This window comes from Talpa occidentalis, unplaced genomic scaffold (genome assembly GCF_014898055.3).
Source record: "Talpa occidentalis isolate TD23 unplaced genomic scaffold, MPIMG_talOcc4v2.1 talOcc4.9, whole genome shotgun sequence".
Taxonomy (NCBI): Eukaryota; Metazoa; Chordata; class Mammalia; order Eulipotyphla; family Talpidae; genus Talpa; species Talpa occidentalis.
In genome coordinates this window covers 43,577,405-43,598,638 of record NW_023605305.1, presented here as the reverse complement: position 1 = coordinate 43,598,638, position 21,234 = coordinate 43,577,405, and the positions used below count along the sequence as shown (strand labels likewise).

At 34.3% G+C, this 21,234-nt stretch overlaps 1 long non-coding RNA gene across 4 annotated transcripts in view; it reads right to left on the bottom strand.

The window, feature by feature from the left end:
- Nucleotides 1–21,234, bottom strand: part of LOC129145153 (uncharacterized) — a 305,992-nt gene that overhangs the window by 71,060 nt on the left and 213,698 nt on the right. For 2 of the 4 annotated variants that reach the window (XR_008550294.1, XR_008550296.1), the window contains exon 1: nucleotides 19,333–19,411. The exons of the other annotated variants lie outside the window; for them this stretch is intronic. This is a non-coding gene — a long non-coding RNA (uncharacterized LOC129145153). Of the gene's footprint in view, nucleotides 1–19,332; nucleotides 19,412–21,234 lie in introns of those variants that run through there. 4 annotated transcript variants of the gene reach the window in all.

Sequence of the window (21,234 nt, the reverse complement as noted above, 5' to 3'; positions counted from 1 at the left end):
AAAAGGAAAAAAAAACAGTCTATTTTCAAATACTTTTCACAGTTCTCTAAGTCTGACTTATTTCTCCAGTTAAAAAGGAAGAAACATATCAGGATTCATATGGAAAATATAGAAAAATGTTAAAGCTTGCCAATCCAACTCAAAGTGGTTTTGTGCGTGTGTATGTGATTGTGGTATATATACTCTGTGCAGCACTAAACTCTTAGTTAAAAATCAACCCTTTTTCACAAATTCTACTTAATTTGGGAAACTGTTTTGTGGTGAGTGTATTATTTTTACTTATAGGAAGTAAAAAATGATCAAATGGATTGACATTATATGGATAATGTTACATATGCTGCATGGAATTAGTATACAACAATGAATTCTTGCACTTCTATGTGAATCTTAAAGTGCCACCTGAACCATTGACTAGCAGGCAATGCCTCTATGTGATATTTCAAATTCATCATAGGCACATATGATACAGTATTCCTCTTTTGAGTGTGAAAGCCAGTTTGCAAATGTCATCCAATGAAGAAAAAGAGGATAGTTGGAAAGACTAACTAAGCTCAAGGTCCACCTGCATATCAGTGAGAGTATTACTATAAAGTGCTATGACAGATAAAGGGAAAATAATCTAGAGTAAGAATAAATTTGGAGGAATGAAGGAACACCGTCTTTGTTTCAAAGTAAATTCTGTACAGAGTTCTTACGATCATGTTTGTAGATTAAAATCAGGTCAGGAAAGTAAAATTTGTCAATTTTCATAGAGATTTATATTTACATTTAAGCTTTACATTTAAAGATATTTAATTCAATTTTGGTTATAAACACAGAATTATTTGTATTTGTCTCTGCAAAAGGGTGGGTATGGTAACAAATTTATACTATAATTGCCCTGTTTCATAGAGGTGTAGACTTTCAGAAATATTTTAATTTTAGTTAAATCAACCCAGGTTAATTTGGAAACAATTATGAAACTTATAGAAATTACAAATCACAAAATGTTATTGGAAATATAAAATTTTCAGTTACAAGAATCCCAAAGATTCATGCTCTATTAGCTAAGAATAAAACGCTGATAACTATGAGTTGCAGTTATGGTATGAATGTACTCAGTAAAGTTAACTACGTAAAAAATGTCACCTTCTTATTCAGCATATCAGCTTCCTGGGTGTCTTCAAGACATAACCGCTGGCTTTTCTTTCAAAATTTACACTTCCCTTAGCTATGCTGAGTTGTTACAGCTATGGAAGAGTGCCTGGCTCCAATTCTGACTCATGCATCATCAACTGAACTGTCAGTAAAGTGCTAATTGCAGAAACTTTATTACTTGAGGTGATATTGAACCAGAGAGATCACAGCTTGATTTTTCATATTCCAAACTTTGCAATGTGAGCAATTAGGGGAAAAAAAAAACTGCTTTTTGTTTCAATTTGTAAGCTAAGCAAAAATGAAATGGATGTCACTTACAGTAAAATAGAAACTTAAAATGTCGTTTTTCTAGGTGACTTTATACTTGCTATAAAAATATTTCATTAACTCCTTCTTAGAATGCATATTTTGTTTCTTAACAGAACTTGCAATTGTACAACATAACTGGATACCTTTAATTGAAGAGAGAACTGCACCTTATTTTGTGATTCTATCATTCTAGTATTTTTGTGGGGCAAGTATACTTCAAAGATATGTTTTACATATACTTTCTAAATTTATATATTTCCTATGTGTCTAAAATATTTAAAGCAACTTTCAAACATTATTTCAAAAAGTGTATTTGGAGGTAGCACAAGGAATTTCATCTAGAAATAAAAAATAGATGAATATGTCTTAATGGGAAATTTATTGGAATAGATGCATAAAGGACTATCTAAGGCCATTTGCAGGGTGAATTGTATAGGAGGTGATTAGGAAAACCAGCAAATATAATTTCATTTGAGGTCCTTGGGGTAGATTTAGTGTTCGTTAAAATACATAATAGGGACATCTAAATCAGATTCAAGGGCCTGATGAAGAAGAAACAAATCCACACTAGACTCTTTTGAGTAGAAATAACAAGGAACATGGGTATGGAAAGAGCAGAGTGGAAGGAAAAGGAAATCTTCCTTTCCTAGAAAATAATGATACACACCAAGGATTTGGTACAGGAATAATTGTTTTTAAATCTTGACAGTTTAGAGAAATGAAAAGTTAAATGAGACTAAAGTCTGGAAATTAAGTGGGTGGTATGAATCAGAAGGACACTCACCTATGAAGTAAGCTATGCAAGATCTTGAAAGGGCTCGTAAGTCATGCTAAAGAATTTCAAACTTTTTGTAAGAGCAATGAGAAGTCATGTAGAGTTCTGCATAGCAATTTAACATGATCAGATTTGTATTTTTGAAAGGTCAGCCTTGCTGAAGTCTGGAGAATTGCCTGGAGGGAGATAAGACTGAAAAAAGGGAAACCACTTAAAAATCTGGTGTAACAATCCACATAGGTCATGATCAAGGACTCAGCTGGAATGGTTGTAGGAAGAAGAGAAGATGGATTTGAATGATAGCAGATAGAATCAACAGTGTAAATGACTAATTGTGTGAAATAAGGGGGAGGGAAGTTTCAGGGACAACACATACGTGTCTGGTCAGGACAACAGAATGGATAGTGATACCATTTGTGGAACATAAGAGGAACAGGCCCTGGTAGCAAAGATGATTTCAGTTGTGCAACTGCTGAGTGAACATTTCTTATGAAAAACACATATAATTGATCAGGCTGACATAATGGACAATGGAATATAAGTCAGATAGAAAGGAAGTGGAAACAAGAAGAGAGAGGAGTAAGGTCAAGATCTGTAAATCTCAGTAAGTAATATTGCAAGCATGGAGGAAGTAATTGAAGAGCTCTGGATTGGTTGGTGGTTGTGCTCAAAGAGTTGGATGTCTAAATCTATTAATATATAAGTGGAAAAATCCTGGTAATGACCATTGCATGGGTGTCTACGGGTTGAAGTGGAATAGAGTAAGGTGAGAGTTCTTGGAAAAGAGGCATTAGTCACTTAATTCAGCATTGTGCCTCAACTTTCTAAGAGTTCATGCTGAGATTTCACATCCAACTCAATCTGATAGGGCATACAGTATATTTTTATTAATATCTGTATCCTATTTTTGGTGATCTTACTGCAGGTAATCATGGAGAGAATGTTATTATCATTGCTGAAAAAAAAGTTAACACTTCTAGAGTAAATCAGCAAAGACATATAAGCTTGAAAACAGAGCTACAAACCAAATTAATGATTCATTTAATTAGCATGTTTCCCCCACTAATGAAATTAGATTTAATAAACATTAGTGAAAATTGTTACCATGAAGTTAAAATGTGTATGTAGACAAGCATTTGAAAAGCTGAGGAAAGAAACTGATCACTGAGGTCTAACGGTGTGGGGAACCTTATAGAAAAGCTGAAATTTCACCTAATCTTTAGAAGATCAGTAAAATTGAAACTTGTAAACCTATATTATCTACTAATTAAACTTTTAGAAGGCTTAGATTCAGAACATGAGTTTGTCTTTTTTTGGCATTAAGCCCTTGACCAAATTCATTCATTTTTTAAAACATATATGTTCTCTATTGTAATATAAGAATATTAATATTCTTACTTATAAATGGCAATTAATTTAAAAAACTCCTATTATAATAACTGATTCAGTTGAAAGTACTAAAAGTGTTATTCATCAAAATGACAAAGATTTTATATAGAATATAGACATTATCTAGAGAGGGAATTTTTATCTTTAAAAATTAAAAACTTTTTGCTGTGAAAAATTCTTTAAATTGAATAAAATAAGTAACTATTATATCCCACCTATTGGGCAAATAATGTCATCTGAATAAACTAAATTATAGATACTGTTAATGTGAACAATAAATGTGATTTTCCATTTCTCGGTACATAGAGAATTGTGTTTTCCTGTGCACTTGAATTTAGGTGTGTGGCCATGTGATTAGTTCTAGCTAATAAAATATGTGTAGAAACATCTTTTAGATTAAAGCTTTTAGTTACTTTTACTTAATTGTCCAATCTCTTCTCTTGTTATTGTAAGACTCTAAGGTTGGTATTGCCAAAAAAAAAAAAAAAAAAAAGTAGAAAATTCAATAACCTAATTATTTGAGCCAAAGACCTCTGGCCCAAATTGTATAGGGGGTGATTAGGAAAACCAGCAAATATAATTTCATGTGCATTAAACATGTGCAAGGACCAAGATTTGGGGGTTGTTTATTACTGTAGCATAACTGAAACTGTACTGACTGCTATAATCTATAATGTTGCTTCTCACAAATGAGAGCACAGTTTGTAGGAGATGAAGTTCAAATTTTACATAGGCATGGAGAGAAATGGTATATAGATGAACCAAGAAGAAAATGGTTGAGATATAATAAACGGTGATATAATCTTATCCTTCTGGTGAATATATTGGTAATAAATGCTTAACATTACTCCTATTATATAATTCATTACCTTAGAAATCATTTTCAAAGCTTCTAATGTTTTTAACAAGTAGAAAATACTCTATGCTTCAAGTTCTCTTCCCTATAAGAATGTAAAGTCTATAAGCAACAAAGTAGCATAAAAATAAACATATTGCATATTAAATTAATTCTGTTAAATTATAATCAACATGTTAGGGTTAGTGAACTACATGACGAAAGTCATAATTAGGAGTGAAAACCCCATGATCATATTGGTCTAAATGCTCCTTACAATGGTGTAACTTCCCTGAGAAAATAAAAGGTAATCATGGAGAAAGTAAGAAGTTATGGAGATTTGAATAAATAATGGCTAGGACACAAGAGGAAGTTTGTGGAAGAAACAAATTATGCACTGAAATGATGTGTCTTAAATCAAGCAATGGAGATTATAGAAGTGCAAAGTTTTTGAGTTATCATCTAGGCTTCTAGTTATCATGAGCTGCAGGCAGTGAGGAGTGTGTCTCGATATTTGGTGCCTAGTTGGTCATCTATATCAAAATCCTTGGCTCAGTTTTTTGATGGCTTCACTCCTTGAACTGTTGATATGGACTGCAGCATTCTGTTCCTAAGTCAGTCCCAGCACAAAAATATCTCTGGGATTTTAAAAAGAACATGAGATGTCACTGAAAATCCTCAGTTCTCAAAACTGAAAGGTCTCCAGAGAAGTGTAAATTTAAGAAGGTTATGAAGAAAATGGCATGATTGTGACTATTCATTCTCTACTTTATAGCATAGCACACCTTCTCACCTTGCTGTTTAAAACCCTTCAAAAGCCTTCTATCCTTAAACTGATGACTTTTTTAAGCAAAAATCTCAAGGTAAGAGGATAAAATGACTTAAAGACAAAAGAATGTGAACTCTAGCTTTCCAATTCTACTCTCACTGCCCTAGACTCCTCCCTGGAGTTTCCACTGTACATTCTTTCAATTCCTTGGTTGAGCATATTCCTTTCCAGTATGGGGACTCTGAATATTCAATTACAGGGAAATTTTCTTCCTTTCTTAGCAAAGTTTCCCTCTACTCTTCTATTAGCCACACCTAATACACTGCTTTTCAGGAGAACCTTATTGGTTTTCACGGTTAGATTAAATATGAATCAGATGCCAATTTTTTAGGTTAAGGATGGAGAGATAATAAACTATTATGTTAACAGTGACTCCCATGGAAATTTATTCTCTTCCAAAATCAGAAATGATAGGGAAAAAATGAAGTACCATTTTGATGTGTATTTCATTTCTCAAGTACTCTGTAGAAAGGGTTTCATAAAATTCTGGCTTAGTTATGATACTTAAGATATACTATCCTAGTAAAATACTGTGGTCATCCAGAAGCTGTAAATTTCAGTCATTGTTGGAAACCATATTTTGCAAAAGTGTAAGTATAGCACAATGGTATTAGACATTATATAAACTTTTCTGATCATCAAGAATATTGTGATGCCATATAGTCATTATATTAATACTCAATTATCATTATAGGAAAATAGATATAAATATTGAATGCAGAGTAGGCTGAGCTAATGACGGTTGGATATAACCCAAAGGTATTTTTTTAATTATTAAAAACTTTCCCATACTTGTTTTATATCAATCAATTTGCCTCCACCATAAAGCAAAGGGCAAGGAAAAAATGAAGTTTTGGGTTCCCTATAATTGACTTAGTAAGTTGGAAAGTTTAACCTTTCATAAATTATGGGGAATTATTTATAAACTCTGATTTATTATGTCAATATCTAAATTATTCCACCTGGGTCTGATAATGGGATTCAGCCCTTGGATTATGTGTGAGTGGTTTGCTTTCTGCTCAAGACTAATGTACATAGATGAATGTTCTAATTGACATACAAGTGGAACATTTAACAACAAAATACTAAAACCTGTTTCTTTTTAAACAAAGAAAAGTGGTTTATGAAATATCAAATATTTTTAGTTTTTGAGGAAATAGTTTATACCAGTTATTCTCCCAAAAAGTTATCACAAAAACAGTTCTCTTAAAAAGCATGTTTTATTAATGAAGAATTTCAAATAATATATATTCAGTGAAAAGAAATGAGTTGTTCTTATTTTGGGAAATTTAACATAAATTATAAATTATTTAATGAGAGCAGGTAGCAAGTTTATGAACATAGAAAGAATCCTTGCTAGATCCAGTTGTGCTAATAATCAGGTCACATATTGTGACATATTTTAAAATGTTTAAGATTTTCTTCACATTAGGAAATACTTCTACATTTTCCATAAGGGGGAGGTGTTAAAATTATTTGTGTGAATAAATGGTGTCAAATACACATGTCCTCATTGCTAATTTTACCTACACTGACTGAGAAATTATTTTAAAACAATTTTTAGAGCCCTGGAAAATAAAAAATTTAAAACATTGATCTAAGTACTGCTAACAGTCAACAAATAAATGTTATTTTGTATTATTACCAGGCATCTTTTCTGATAACAAAGACATTATTATTGGCTATTTCTACTTCTGATATACCTACCCCCTTATTACTATAAAGAATTTTCTTGGCAAGGAAAAGGAGAAGTTTCTTGGAGGTAAACCATCCTCCCTCCAAGCATTTGAAGACTCATCTTTAATTTTCTTCCTTTTAATTGAGCGTTATAATACAATCCTCACAGATCTTAAAATGCTAGCATTCCCATTGAGATTGAATGTTTTTAAGTCTGAAAACAAAGCTGTAACAATTACCTCTGTATTGAAAGGTAAGGTAACTGTAACCTATATAACAATATCTCTCACCCTTATCTGCTTTATAATACCTCTATATTGAAAGCAGCAACACTCCTTATGTTCCTTTAGAGACTATTGTAACTGTGTTCTGTTCCCCGCTCTGTCTCTGGTGAATCCTCTCACCCTCCTGTGCATCTGGCCTATACCCCAGTTCTTGTATAAAAATAAATCTTTAAAAAAATAAAACTACGGAGGATCTGACTTTATAATTTTCCAAAATAACCAACTATTTCTAGTTACCATGCATTTGTACTTGCTATTTCCATCCTGGAGGTCTTTTTCATTTCTCACCCTAAGGATGAATGCTCTGAGAAAATCCTCCCCATCTTTGGCCTTCAGTGGAAACCATGACTTTCTGGACTATTGCTTAAGTGGGTCTCTGCTTTTGGTTCTGCTGTTATCATCCTTTACCACATAATAACTAGAGGGATTTTTTAATGCTATCACACAATGATTTGAAGACTCCTAGGAACTCCTTTTAATACTTAGAATGAAATCAACAGCCTTATAATGCCCAGCAAAATGTATCTGGCCCCTGACTGTCCCAACAAACCCACCTTCTTCTTGTTTCCCTTGTCTGGAAAAATCTCTCGCTAGAACTTGCCAAGCCTTAATTACATCATTGATGTTGCTGCTCAGTATCATTTCAGAAAGGTCTTCCTTATGATTCTAAAATAGTAGATACCATAATCACTCTGCATTCCTGTAGGCTGCTTTATTTTCTCCATAGTACTTATTACTTACTGAAATTAGATCGGTTCATTTTTTCAGATTTTATTGTCCCTTTCCTGCACTAAAATATATGCTCAGAGTGTAACATTAATATTCTATTATTTCTGCTGCTTTATTCCCAGTGCTTAGAGGAGCATGTGGCAAAGAGTAAGCTCTCATTTTATATTTCTTGAATGAAAGAATAAATAAATCAAGGGTTTCTGATTCCATGAAAACTTTTCCTAATGCCCACCACATCTAATGTACAATGGATAAGAAGCTGTGATCATTTCTTTTTTTTTTTAATTTTTTTTTTAAAGATTTATTTATTTATACAAGCACTGGGAACAGTCAGAAGCGCAGGAGGGTGAGAGAATTCACCAGAGCCAGAGCGGGGAGCAGAGCAGGCAGAAGGACGGAAGCACACTGCTGAGGGGAGCAGCGGACGGCAGGAGAGGTCTGCGCGCCATGTGGGACCCTCCTCCAGTGTCCGGGGAGCAGCCGGGGATTGAACAGGTGCTGCAGAGGCTGTGGGCAGCTTCGCAACCCAGTGCTCAACCGTTGCGCCACCGGGGAGGCCCAGAAGCTGTGATCATTTCTCTCTTTATCACAATTTGTCATAAAGAGTTAATATTTATTGAGTACTTTGCTGTGTGCTAATCAGTGCCATATATATGTTATAATTATTACATTATGGTTATAATTATAATTATTTTGTTATGGTTATAATTATTACAGCTGCCATTATTATTTTCACTATCATCATTTATTCCTAACTTAATATCACACAACAGCAAGCACAGTGTCAGGATTAAACCTTAGGTAGCCTGGCTTCAGAGCTAGAGTCTATATCCATTATGCTACACTTCCCCTTTTAGGAAAATAATCACAGTATTTTTGAAATGGTTTATTCTCACATTTATATCACTGTATTATGAGTTTTCCTGGGGTAAATTATACCTTAGTCCAACACAGCACAAACCAAATAGTAGTAAGTGAAATAAGTGAAGAATTATCTATAATTGGAGATAACTAATGGATTGGAGAACTAATAGATTCACACAATCTAAAATAAAAACAAATGTATTTTTGTCAGGATGTCAGAACTGTCTGATTCTGATCAATGAGAACAATAAAAGACATAGTTTACCTGAGGAATAGATTAGCCTATTATAATGAAAGTTTTCAGGATTAATATTAATGATTATCCCCTTCATTATAAAGGCATTTATAAACATTCAATGGACAGAAGAATTCCAAGAATACTCTTTGAAATTTAGACATAAAATATTACTGAGATTATTGGGAAAAACTAGGCAAAGCCTGATCCCACAGAATTTTTTTTTTTTTGTAATCCTTGCTGTGGATATAGAGGAAATAAAACTTGATTTTATTAATGAACTCCAGTCCAATGTCATGAATTTCTTTTCAACACTTAGGTCTCTCTGACTCTCACATTATGCAATGGAGATAGAAGCACCAAAGACTATTTGAATACATGAATATTTGAGTAGGCTATGTGTGTCCGAACAACTAAGGGGGAAATAAGTCTATTGTGTTTCTCAGGATAATAGACGAAGCTCAGATCAGGTAGGACAAAGAAAATTACTGGTTGAACTAACCTCGTTAAGGGACAGGCAAGGTGAAGTCAGTATCACTCTCACCTGAGACATATGAACCAGATATTAAAATGCTATCAACAATCTTGAAGAGGTTGATGTGTCTATTTTTCTCAACATATGAAATGCATGCCCACTACAAAGTGAAGAGATTGAGACTAAACAGCTAGAAAGTTAAATGCAAAACATTACCTTAATAATTGAAACACTCTCCACAATTCAAAAGCAATTAACTTCATTTGTTTAGTAGACATTTTTTTTTCAAAATCATACTGTAGGTGATATCGTTATTAAATAATTTTGGTTTGATGATGTGATGTTGATTCTATCATTGGTGTCTGCAATTTTTAAGCTAATAAATTTTTGCAGCCTAATGTCTCACCAGAAGCACACAGAGAGCACATAGACAGTTGTAAAATAAATTTTCGATATAAAGCAGTGCTAAGAAAATTTGGATAAGAGAAACAAGAGAAAGTTTTTCTTCTGCAGAATAGTGCATTTCACTATTCATAGTGAAGAATCATATCTCATTGCTCCCCTACCCTATCTTGAGGGAGAAATCCAAAATGTAGGTATTAATCATTTATTTTTTGCAGATGAAAGTCACTTGTGAACAAATATAACCAATAGAAACATTGCACAGGAAAAAAGAGAACTATAACTCTCTGCAAATTTAAAATATAATTAACATATTTGACCATATGTACATATAAATTTGTAATAACATGGACTGTTAAATTCTTCTTAAATTACAACTTAATGAAAGTTCTGTGTAAAAACTGCCCCATCCATGGGCCTCTCCGGTGGCACAGCAGTTGAGCGCTGGGCTGCAAGGCTGCCCGCAGCCTCTGCAGCACCAGTTCAATCCCCCGCCACCGGCGAGGGTCCCACATGGCGCACAGACCTCTCCTGCCATCCGCTGCTCCCCTCAGCAATGTGTTTCATCAGTCTGCCTGTTCTGCTCCCTGCTCTGGCTCTGGTAAATTCTCTCACCCTCCCACGCTTCTGACTGTACCCAGTGCTTTTATAAATAGATAAATAAATCTTAAAAAAAAAAGACTGCCCATATAAAATTTTTCTGCACATCTTGAATCAACACCATGCAATTCAATAAAGCTTTTAATGTAATAAATAAGCTTGCTTCTTCATTCTCAAATGTAAATTATGTGAATGAATTTCTAAATTTTGATCTTCATCTGTAATTATTTCATCGCTAAGCATAACATGCAGTTAAAATGTACTAAGAGAATATATCTTGTCCACGCATTTTATGTGGACAAGGATCTGCCGAGCTCCTTCCTCTGATTCCTCAATTCAGCAAGATCTTAACCTCATTCCATTTGCTGGTGTTGGGGAATGGGAGCTGCTTCCAATAGCGAGCACCTGTCATTGCAAGGCTATCTGGTTTGATAACCTTGTTTCATAGATCACATTTCTGCCTCATCTGGTGTCCAAAGGCTGAAAACTTTTGTTTCATATTTTCTTCCATTTCTTGTTGGAGAAAGTAAATTCCATCCTGTTACAACATCTCAGTTGGAGCACTACTACAGCTCACACATTCTATCATGTTACATGTTCATTATTATTCACTTCAAAGTAGTTTCTAGTTGATGCTTTGATTTCCTGTTTGTACCTTTGATTATTTAGAAAGGTTTTATTTCACATAAATCGGCTGGGATTCTTCCAATTTTAGCCTATGGCTATATTTTATACATGGGTATTTATGAATATACATTCTGTTCTTGGGTGAAATAGTCTCCAGCTATTATTTCATGTTAAAATTGAATTCTTAATAAATTTTCTTACTTTTTGTTTTGCTCTTCTATCAATTAGAGAAAGAAATGTGCTATATGTAGACTTCTTCCTTTCTCCCAATTATTTTGTACTGTAATGTGAATCTATAATTTTTTGAGACAAAAACCCAAATAGAAGTTTAAAAAAATATATATCTTCTGTACACATGGGAGCGACCCAGAATGAAGGAATAACATGCCCACATGAGTTTAGATGTCATCTTAAAAAGTGTAACAAGGACAAAAGAGTTTGGAAGAAGGAAGGTAAAATCAGTTAGGACCTTTACTGGGGAAAACAAAGGAACTTCCACCTTCTCTATTGAAAACAGTTAAAGGATTAGGTCTTCCTGAAATAGACCATTACAGAGAAAGTTTACTTAGAAAGATCAAAAGCAACTTCCACCCAGCCCTCTGAATACCACCCCCCACCAATGAATTTCATGTCTTTGACATATTTGGGGTGGCAGATTTTTTGCTCCCCTACAGAATTGCCTTTGGAACTTCTATGAAGTTCCACAATTTAGTGGTTGAGTTGTCCAATTATGTCATAGAACTAGTCTCAGTCCTGAGAGCAGATGTATGATTTTGGATGAATACAAATTTGCTATTATGTCTTCCAATTGTTTCTCCATGCTTTGAAAGAGATTGAAAAACTAAGAAATTGTGTCTTCTTGAAAGTTTATACAAACTTATCTGAAACATCTGGGTCATGAAATGATTTGAGGATTTTTAGCTGATATGATTTAACTTTATGACAAAAAATTTACTATTCCATTGAGTGTTTAAATTTCATGAGCATGATTTCATGTCCATAATTAATCTGAAAAAGAATTATGCTGTGTCTGACGTTCTGTCTCCTTCACATGCCTAATGTTGTGAATTACTACTCTCCCACATTTCCCTATGGGTATCCTTTAGAGTTTTATCTATTTCTTTATAGTTTTCAAATAAGTTGTTTTAGAATATTTTCATTTCTAACTTTTTAGTGTTATTTTGCCATCTCTAACTTTTTTGCTGATTCATGGGTCTATTTCAATGTACTTTCACTATTCTGTATTTGTATTTATTGCTGTAAAACAAGTGACAACAAACAGTAGCTTAAAAGGACACTCATTTATTTGCTCACAGCAGGTCAGAGGTTTGGATGATGTTGCTGGATTCTCTCTCAGGGAATCATGAAGCTATTCAAGATGTCAGTCAGGGATCCCTCTGGAGTCTGAGGAAAGATGTTTCTAAGTCCATTCTTGTTATCTACAGAACTCAATTTTTACTGTTATAGGACTGAGGTCCCTGTGTCATTTTGAACTGTTATGTGGTGGTTTCTTTCAGCGGTAGAGGCCACCCGCATTCCTTGTCATGTGACTTTCCATCTTCAGACCTGCAATCTGTTAAATCCTTCCCTACTTTGTATCTCTAACTTCTTAATCTATATACTCTAGATCATAAAGAGATCATGTGACTAGGCCAGTCACATCAGAATATGTTTTTTAAAAGATTTATCTATTTATGCATACAAGAATGCATACAAGAGCTGGGGTTCAGGCCAGAGATGCAGGGAGTGACAGGATCTACCAGAGACAGAGCAGGGAACAAAACAGCCAGACTGACTGAAATACACTGCTGAGGGGAGCAGTGAGCAAGACAGAAGAGGTCTGCTTCACCACGTGTGTTGCTCCCTGGCTGGCCGGGGGTTGAACTTGTGCTGCAGAGGCTGTGGATTGCTTTATATGCAGTGCTTAACCCCTTTCGCCACCAGGGAGGCCCCCAGAATATTTCTTAAAATCAGGAAATTTCTTACTGTAAGGTCAACTGATGTGGAACCTTAGTTACTTTTGTAAAATCCTTTACAATAGCATCCAAATTGGTATTTGACCCAATAACTGGGATAAGGCATGTCCCACTTATGTGAGGATCTTAGAGAATTTTGCCAACCACATCTCTATGAGTAGAATATTTGATTTTTTTCTCTACTTTATAGGAATACATTTTCCAGAATACATATTCATCTGTGTTCTCTACTTTTTGATGTATTCTGACTTGAAAAGTTGATATTCTCTTTGACTCAATTGTTATTATTTCTGGTTCTTATGTGGTTTGATGTGTGCTTTTGTTATTAAAGTTAATTTTTGTTTTACTGAAATAAGCTTTAAAATTAGCATGATTCATTCTTTTTCTTTTGGGAATTTTTGAGACTTTAGATATGATCAATATTTATAAAGACTTATGAATATTTAAAGAGTATATATGTTAGCTGCCTAGTAGCTACAATAATAATGCTATTAAATTTCCAATTTCCTTATTCAATTTTAGATTATTTGATCATAAAGTTTCAAAACAATTGTTTTCCTTTTTATCTTTATTTTGAATGTTTTTAATATATACACACATATTTTAGTAACCATGTTGAACACAATATACTGGAATTTTTATATCATATATATGGAAATTTGTACCTTTAACTACATCACCCTTTTCTCCCATCCCTAACTCCCTAACTCTCTGGTAAACACCAATCTGTTCTGTTTCTGTGATATTGTTTTCTTTTTAGAGTCTATATATGTGATCCTGTAGTATTCTTTGTTTTTCTCATAGCATAATTTCACCCAGGTTGTCATTGCAAATGGCAGGATTACCTTCATTACTATGACCATATAATATTCTTCTATGTGTAGAACATCTTATGTGAATGTGTGTGTCTATTGATGGACACTGAGTTTGCCTTTATGTTTTGGTTATTATAAAAAATTCTACAATAGACAACGTAATGTACATATCTTTTTAAGTTAGGGCTTTCATTTATAAAATACATAATATAACTTCCTGATTTGATTCTAAAGTACTAAAAAGAAAAAAATAAATAACACTGAGTAAATTGCAGTGTAAATAATGATTTTAGTTAATAATAATGTATCAATTTTTGTTCACCACTTGTAACAAATGCACCACACAAATGGAAGTTAATACAGGGAAATGGTGTAGATGTTAGGGTAACTGAACCTTTTTAAGTTTTTTGTAAAGCTAAATTATCAATTAAAGCATTTGACTAAATACTGTTCAAAATATAATAAAATATTACAATTGAATATGCATTACAGTTTAGCTTAAATTTTATTAATTCAACTAACCAATTTCAGCATCTAGTATGCCCACAATTATATTCAGTATTTGAATACAGAGTACACAAAACACAAACTAGAGAGACAAAGTATTGACTGCTATGTTAATGAATACTATGAAGACAGAATAGGATTCTTTGGGAATACATAGGAAGGGTGTCTATCCTGAAACTGCTCTTTGTAACCATTCTGAAGTAAAACTCAAATACCTGCACACATAATTTTAAAAATGGCCTGCCTTATACTTAGAATAAAGGAGTAATAAAGGCAAAGTATAATACAATTATTATTTCTCTAAATGCTCAAGCATAGCACTAGCAAACATAATGGGACAATCAGATACTTTCATTTGTAGGTGTAATCACCATTTAACTACAAATGAAGATATCTTCAGAAAATCAGTATTTTTCATCTGATATATCCTTAGTGCCTGGAATTGTATCTCACATGAGTATGTCACACAAGTTGTGCTTGATAATTGCTTTGTCAAATGATTGAAAGAATGACAAAATGGTTTGTATTGATTTAAGACCAGTAGCAACATTGCTATCAGTCATGTAATATTCTGAAATATGGATCAATTCTTGAGTCTCTAAGCAAAAGTTTTCCCTGTTTCTTATATTATTGGCAAATATTAATTGCTGATAAAACATCTGAAAAAATTCTTTAAAATAGTTTAATATGCAATACTTTAGCATGTTAATAATGAATTCACACTAATGGGTCACCCATTATGTACCTAGTATAATGAGACTGAGTTTGTACAACTATTTACCAGCCCTTGAAAGGCATTCATAAATAACTTTTGAATATGGTAATTCTTGCAAATGCTCTGATATGTGGTTGTTTTGCCACTTTATAGTCTCCCCTTTTGCTAAGACTCAGATGTACAGTGATTGCTATTGTTCATTATTGATGTGAAAAGTTCTGCTAAGTGAGTTCAAATATTTCTTTACAAAAATGCATATTTTACTCAGAAATTTAAGACTAATTTGTTACTAAAAAAGAAACCAAAAATGTACCAACCTTATTTCTACATTGTCTTTTTTTTTTGCCCAGATCTCTTTGTATCACTATTTCTTCTGTCAGTACCAACCTGATTTCCCATCAACAACACTGCCATCTTTGTTTGAAGGCTGCCTTCTACTGCCTGAGTGATCTCTGCCAATGCACAGATGACCAGAAATGACTGAAAATTAGCACCTCTGAAAGCAGTTCTTAATCAATTGGTTCAAGAATATGAATATTCCAGCGGCTTCCTCTTTTAGTCACATAATTTTGGGGCACTTATTTTGTACCTTTACCCAGGACTTTCCAGGACATTATGCTTATTAATAACTTGACAAGCTGCTTTTGCTTTCCTTTATTGTCTTCATACTCATTTTTCTTGCAACTCCCAAATAAATAAAGAGTGCTCTCAGGGTCTGAATCTCGGGGAATGTCATTAAGGGAGTTAGAAATGGTTCTAGGAAATATATCCTCAGAGGGTACTTCAGGGCTGGGTTACTGGCTGGACAAGAGAGTGAAAAAGACAGCACTGTTGTAGCAGATAGTATGGTAATCTTTGGAATTCCACATCATTAATAAACTCTCCAGTTATGAATTGAAATAGAGTATCTGCTAAAAAGAATGCACTGATTTATGCAATGTATCTGAAATTTGAGGTATGTGGCAATGGTAATTATAAAGACTAGAAGCATTTAGCTATTTGTTACATTGACAAGCTAAATAAACACAACAGACTCAAATCAGCCTATAAATACATTTTGCACAGAGGGTACCTTTGATAGTTTTTAAAAAGATCTTCATTTCCTGCAACTGGAATAGAACAGATCAGACCAAAACCAGACCCAGGGCCTTACTGTGATAGTAGCTGAATTACGGAGGAGTGATTCCTAGGACTGATATATCCTATGTTGAAAGGGCTTAGGCACAAGAGAAATGGGCCCAAGCCACCCGAGATGGGGACACCTGTGTGGCTACACCTGAAGTCATGAGTCCTGATCTTCCTGAACCATCCACAACTGTAGAAGTGACCCACATCTTTAATGGCTCAGAAACTTCCCTTGACTGGAGACCTTGCAGAGGCCTCTACTGATATGAATACATTTATTTTTTTTCCTTTTTATTTGTTTATTATTTACATAATTGTTCATTTTTAAACAATGTTTGCTTCTACCCCCCTTAGGTGTAGTCCCCATAGAATTTCCTTCACCAATGCACCCGTGCACCATCACCACTAAATGTATTCACATCAATCCCGCAGGGAAGGAGGAATGATATGAATACATTTAGTAGTGGGCAAGCCTAAGAGGCAATTAAACTGATACAACTATTTTGGAAAGTGATATAGATTTACCTAAAAAAACTAAAAATGGAAAATCATATGAGCCAACTACCCTACTGTTGAGCATTTACCCAGAGATCATGAAACTATCAACTCAAGAAGCTCCATGTTATATAATGTTTATTGCAGCATTCTTCACAATAGTTAAGTCATGGAAACATTCTGCATGTCCAAGGATAGAGAAATGGATCAAGGGTGGCAGAGAGGTTAAGTCTCAGTACTATCACCACTATAACCCGAGTTCAATTCCAGGCCTGGGAGCTAAACCACATGGTACCACAGACTTCTCCTGCCTTACCCACTGTTTCCCTCGGCAGTATATTTCAGTAAATCCACCTGTTCTGCTCCTTACTCTGTCTCTGCAAATCCTCTCAAACTGCACCCCCTGCACCTCTGGCCTACACCCAGTTTTTCTATGTAAAAAAAAAAAAAAAGAAAGAAAGAAAAAAAAAAAAGAAATGGATCAAGAATATGTGGTGCATCCACACAATGGAATACTATTTCAGTCAACAGAAAAGATGAACTATTGCCATATGCAGCAAAATGGAAGTTCTCTGTAATAATGTGTAGTAAATCAAGTCAGAATGACAAATATTGGACACATAGATAGCATACAATACGATAACGCAAATATTTATAAAAACCAGTAGATACTAACTTCACTAAAGTGAAGTTTCTGAGGCCAGAGGAAGGGAGGAGGGAGAAAGGGTCAAAAGGGTTTAAGAATGGTGGTAGGAAAAAGAAAAGACTTCCCTTCACTTCCCCTCATCACTTCTAGCCCAATTACTGTGATGTTTAGTAAACTACCATAGCTCTCCAGGAGAGAAGTGATTATTCTCACCAAGGAACTATAAGAACTATAAGAACTTGCAAATATGTATTTTCAGACACCAAAAATGGATTATGAGACCTGTAAATGAACGAAGGGGATATTGGGTGGCATGAAGAATTTAAGAATTGGGTGTGTAAAGGAGATTTTGTAAACATTAGCTACATTTTAATGACTGTGGATTGAATATACTGGTAAAGACATCCGGAGTTTGTCCTAATTTGCCACTGGGATGGCTTCCTAAAGCTTGGGAAAATGTTGACTTCCAGTAGATGAATGGAGATGTTGGAATAACCTCAGCAGAACAGTGTGGAAAGGGTCAATATGGTTAGAGAACTGGGCATGTTAGAATAAATTTACTCAATGTCTGACCTATTTTTCTAAGGAGAACCCAGAGGACTCTCCATTTAGTAAATCACTAAGAGATGAGCTAATGCGAGCTGCACCAACATCATGTCCTTCCTGAACCAGGGTCAATGGAGGATACTACTCTAGAATTGGGTTCCCTAAAGTCAATGGAGATTATAGGATTTTGGCATAACAGGACAGATGCCAGCATTAAATATTAGAGGAAAAGTAAAGGCAGTAACCAAATGCAGCAAAGCTGACAAAAAAATATATATATTGCATGCTTTAATTATCTATATTACTTTAAGAAAATTTACTACTCTGACATTCATAAAACATAAGTATGTATCAGTATGCTAGACTCATATTCCATATTATATGTTTGTACAAGAGAAATCAGTTTTAGTCGCAAGAGTTCACTTGCAATATGGATGCAATAAAAACAAATTATTGACACTTCCTGAAAAGACTAGCGATGATTTTATAATTGCAGATTTCATAATTGAATATTGGACATTGATCCTTACTACACTTTTCTTTGCTTAAGAGAAAAAATGTGTGTGATGGTTTATGTAGAAGGAGGTTGCTTAATAAAAAGTAAATTAGGACACATTGTAGTAAGAAGTGTGTATAATGAGCCAAGATTTTGGGGGGGATGTTTCTTATCTGGCAGCCACTGATGTCAAGAGAAATGATTCCTTGATATTTTAACTTTAAACATTCCCCTGTCTTGTTTCAGTGGCTATCTTTAAAAGAAGTTTAAGTACAACAGAGCTTGTGGAACCATTAGCATTTGCTAATTAACCATTTGTATATTTTCTTTCATGAAATATCAAATCCTATCCATTGGCTGCACATTTAGTGAGATAGCAAGACTTCTTAAATTGATTTTTGAAATCTTCTCAGTAATAGTTTCAAAGTTATTTTGCTTTGTATTCTTTAAGTAAGGTTCTGATTGTGTACCACAAATCTATTTTTATTATGAAATCATATTGCAATTTGGAAAATACTTGTTCTCTCAATAGTTAATGAATTTTTATTTTTCAACTTCATAGCTGAGATTTTGCATTTCATATCTTACTTTGATATAACATATGAGGTGAGTTTCTAAGTTACAAACTGATTACAAATCATTTTATTAAATAATCCTTCCCTTGCTTGTTGTGATATTTCTAAGAATTACAGTATTTATCATAGTAGATAAGTAACAGAATATACCTGTGAGAATTACAGGTTTTCTATATTTTTTTAAAAAGACATGTGTTTGATGAGATATAAGAGCAATAAGTACAAAAGTGTAAAGAAATGTTTTGATATTGTCTCCCTCTTTTACTTACCCAACCACTTCTATCGTCCCCTGGCTCTCAGTTGCTAGAGAACAAAAATCATAGCTTTTACACCATTCTATTGCTAACAATTGATATGATTCCTAATATTTAGCAAGTGAATATGAATGAATCAGATCTATTGTCACAATTCTTAAGAACCAGTTCAAGGTTTAAATTCAAAGAATATAATTGGCCCTGAAATAATTACTGTAATCACTGTAGTAAGTCTTCAAATAATTCCCTATTTCTATCAACCTATCTCTAGATAAATGTTTAGTTTTTATTTTTATCTTTGTGTCTGTTATGTGAAGCTCCCTAAACTAGAATTATTTTATCAGCCATGCTAACAGATCTGAAAGAAACCTAATGCTTTGAAGGATAAGGGTAAGTAAGGGTAAGTTGGTTAGTATGGCAGGTGCAGGGTTACATAGACAGTGGAGTCAAACACCTACCTGCTTCCATTAAACCCACATTTACACATGCATACACTTAAATGTTAACATATTGGAAGAATACCTTAGACTTTTGAGGGAACTCAGAGACTTTAAAACTTATAAGGGATCTTGGGTGTGTATACAGAACCTGAATCAATGGATTAGGATATATTCCCCCAGTACAAAGCTGCTTTTTTAAAAAAATGCCTTTCCACACACCAGCTCCTTCTATTAATTTTTCTGTTTCTCTCAAGAAAATGATCCCAAAGGCACAGGGAAATGCCTGACAGACATGCCATATTTAGACAGGTAATTCTGTGTGAGTCTGCACCTCACCAAAGATGTTGTATGGAACTGAGAAAGGGTTGTCTCCACAGTCAGAGGTGAGCTGAAGACCCCCACAAGCCAGGCCCTGTCTGGCAGCAAGTCAGAACCCACAGGGGGATCCAGCGATTTGGAGCCCAGCAGGCTATCCAGCCACCACCAGGGCAGTCTGGGAGACCTCAAGACCCACATCTGGAATTAAATAAAGAAGGAGGAGATTTTCAGGGACAGTGACCATTAACATATCCATAACACCACTGCCCTACTGGATTCTGGCATTAACAGTATTGGACTTGATTGGACTACCAGTTCCTGACATCCCAGAAAGAGCACACCAAAGAGATGCCAGCCAGTACCAGCAACAGTGTCCTAAAACATAGGACAAATTAGAAAACAAGCAGCAGGGAGAAGAAAAATTACAAGCAACCAAGCATGCCCCAAGGGAAAAGACACCACAAAAACAAACAAACAAAAAAAATACAATGAAATACCAGACTGCAACACCAGTGACTTAGAGGAACTTATGAGTCTTCCCGATAGAGAATTTAAAATCGCCATGATTAAAAAAAACTGAAATAAGTCGAAAATGATATGGGAAAAATAATCAATGATCGGAAGAATGAAATTGAGTTCCTAAAGAGGAAAGTGAAAGAAATGCTGGAAATCAAAGGATTAATGGAGGAGCTAAAGAACTCTGGGAAAAGCAATGAAAGCAGAATAGAAGAAATGGAAGAATGAATAAGTACTCTTGAAGACTCAGAAATAAAAAGAACTAAAACAGAAAAGGAAAGAGAAGTACGAAGGAAAAAGAATGAAGAAAAGACTTCAGGATCTATCTGACTCCACGAGGAAAGGAAATATAAGTGTTACAGGAATCCCAGAAGGAGAGGAAAGAGAAACAGGAACAGAGAAAATATTCAAGGAAATAATTGAAGAGAACTTCCCAAACATGAAGGAGCTGAAAATAGACATACGAGAAGCAAGAACTCCCAACTTCCATGATGAAAGGGAAAATACAGCAAGACACATAATAGTAAAGCTCCCAAGAATCCAAGACAAGGAAAAAATAATGAAGCTGACAAGAGGGAAGAAACAGATAACATACAAAGGAAAACCAATCAGGCTGACATAAGACTTCTCCAAAGAAATACTA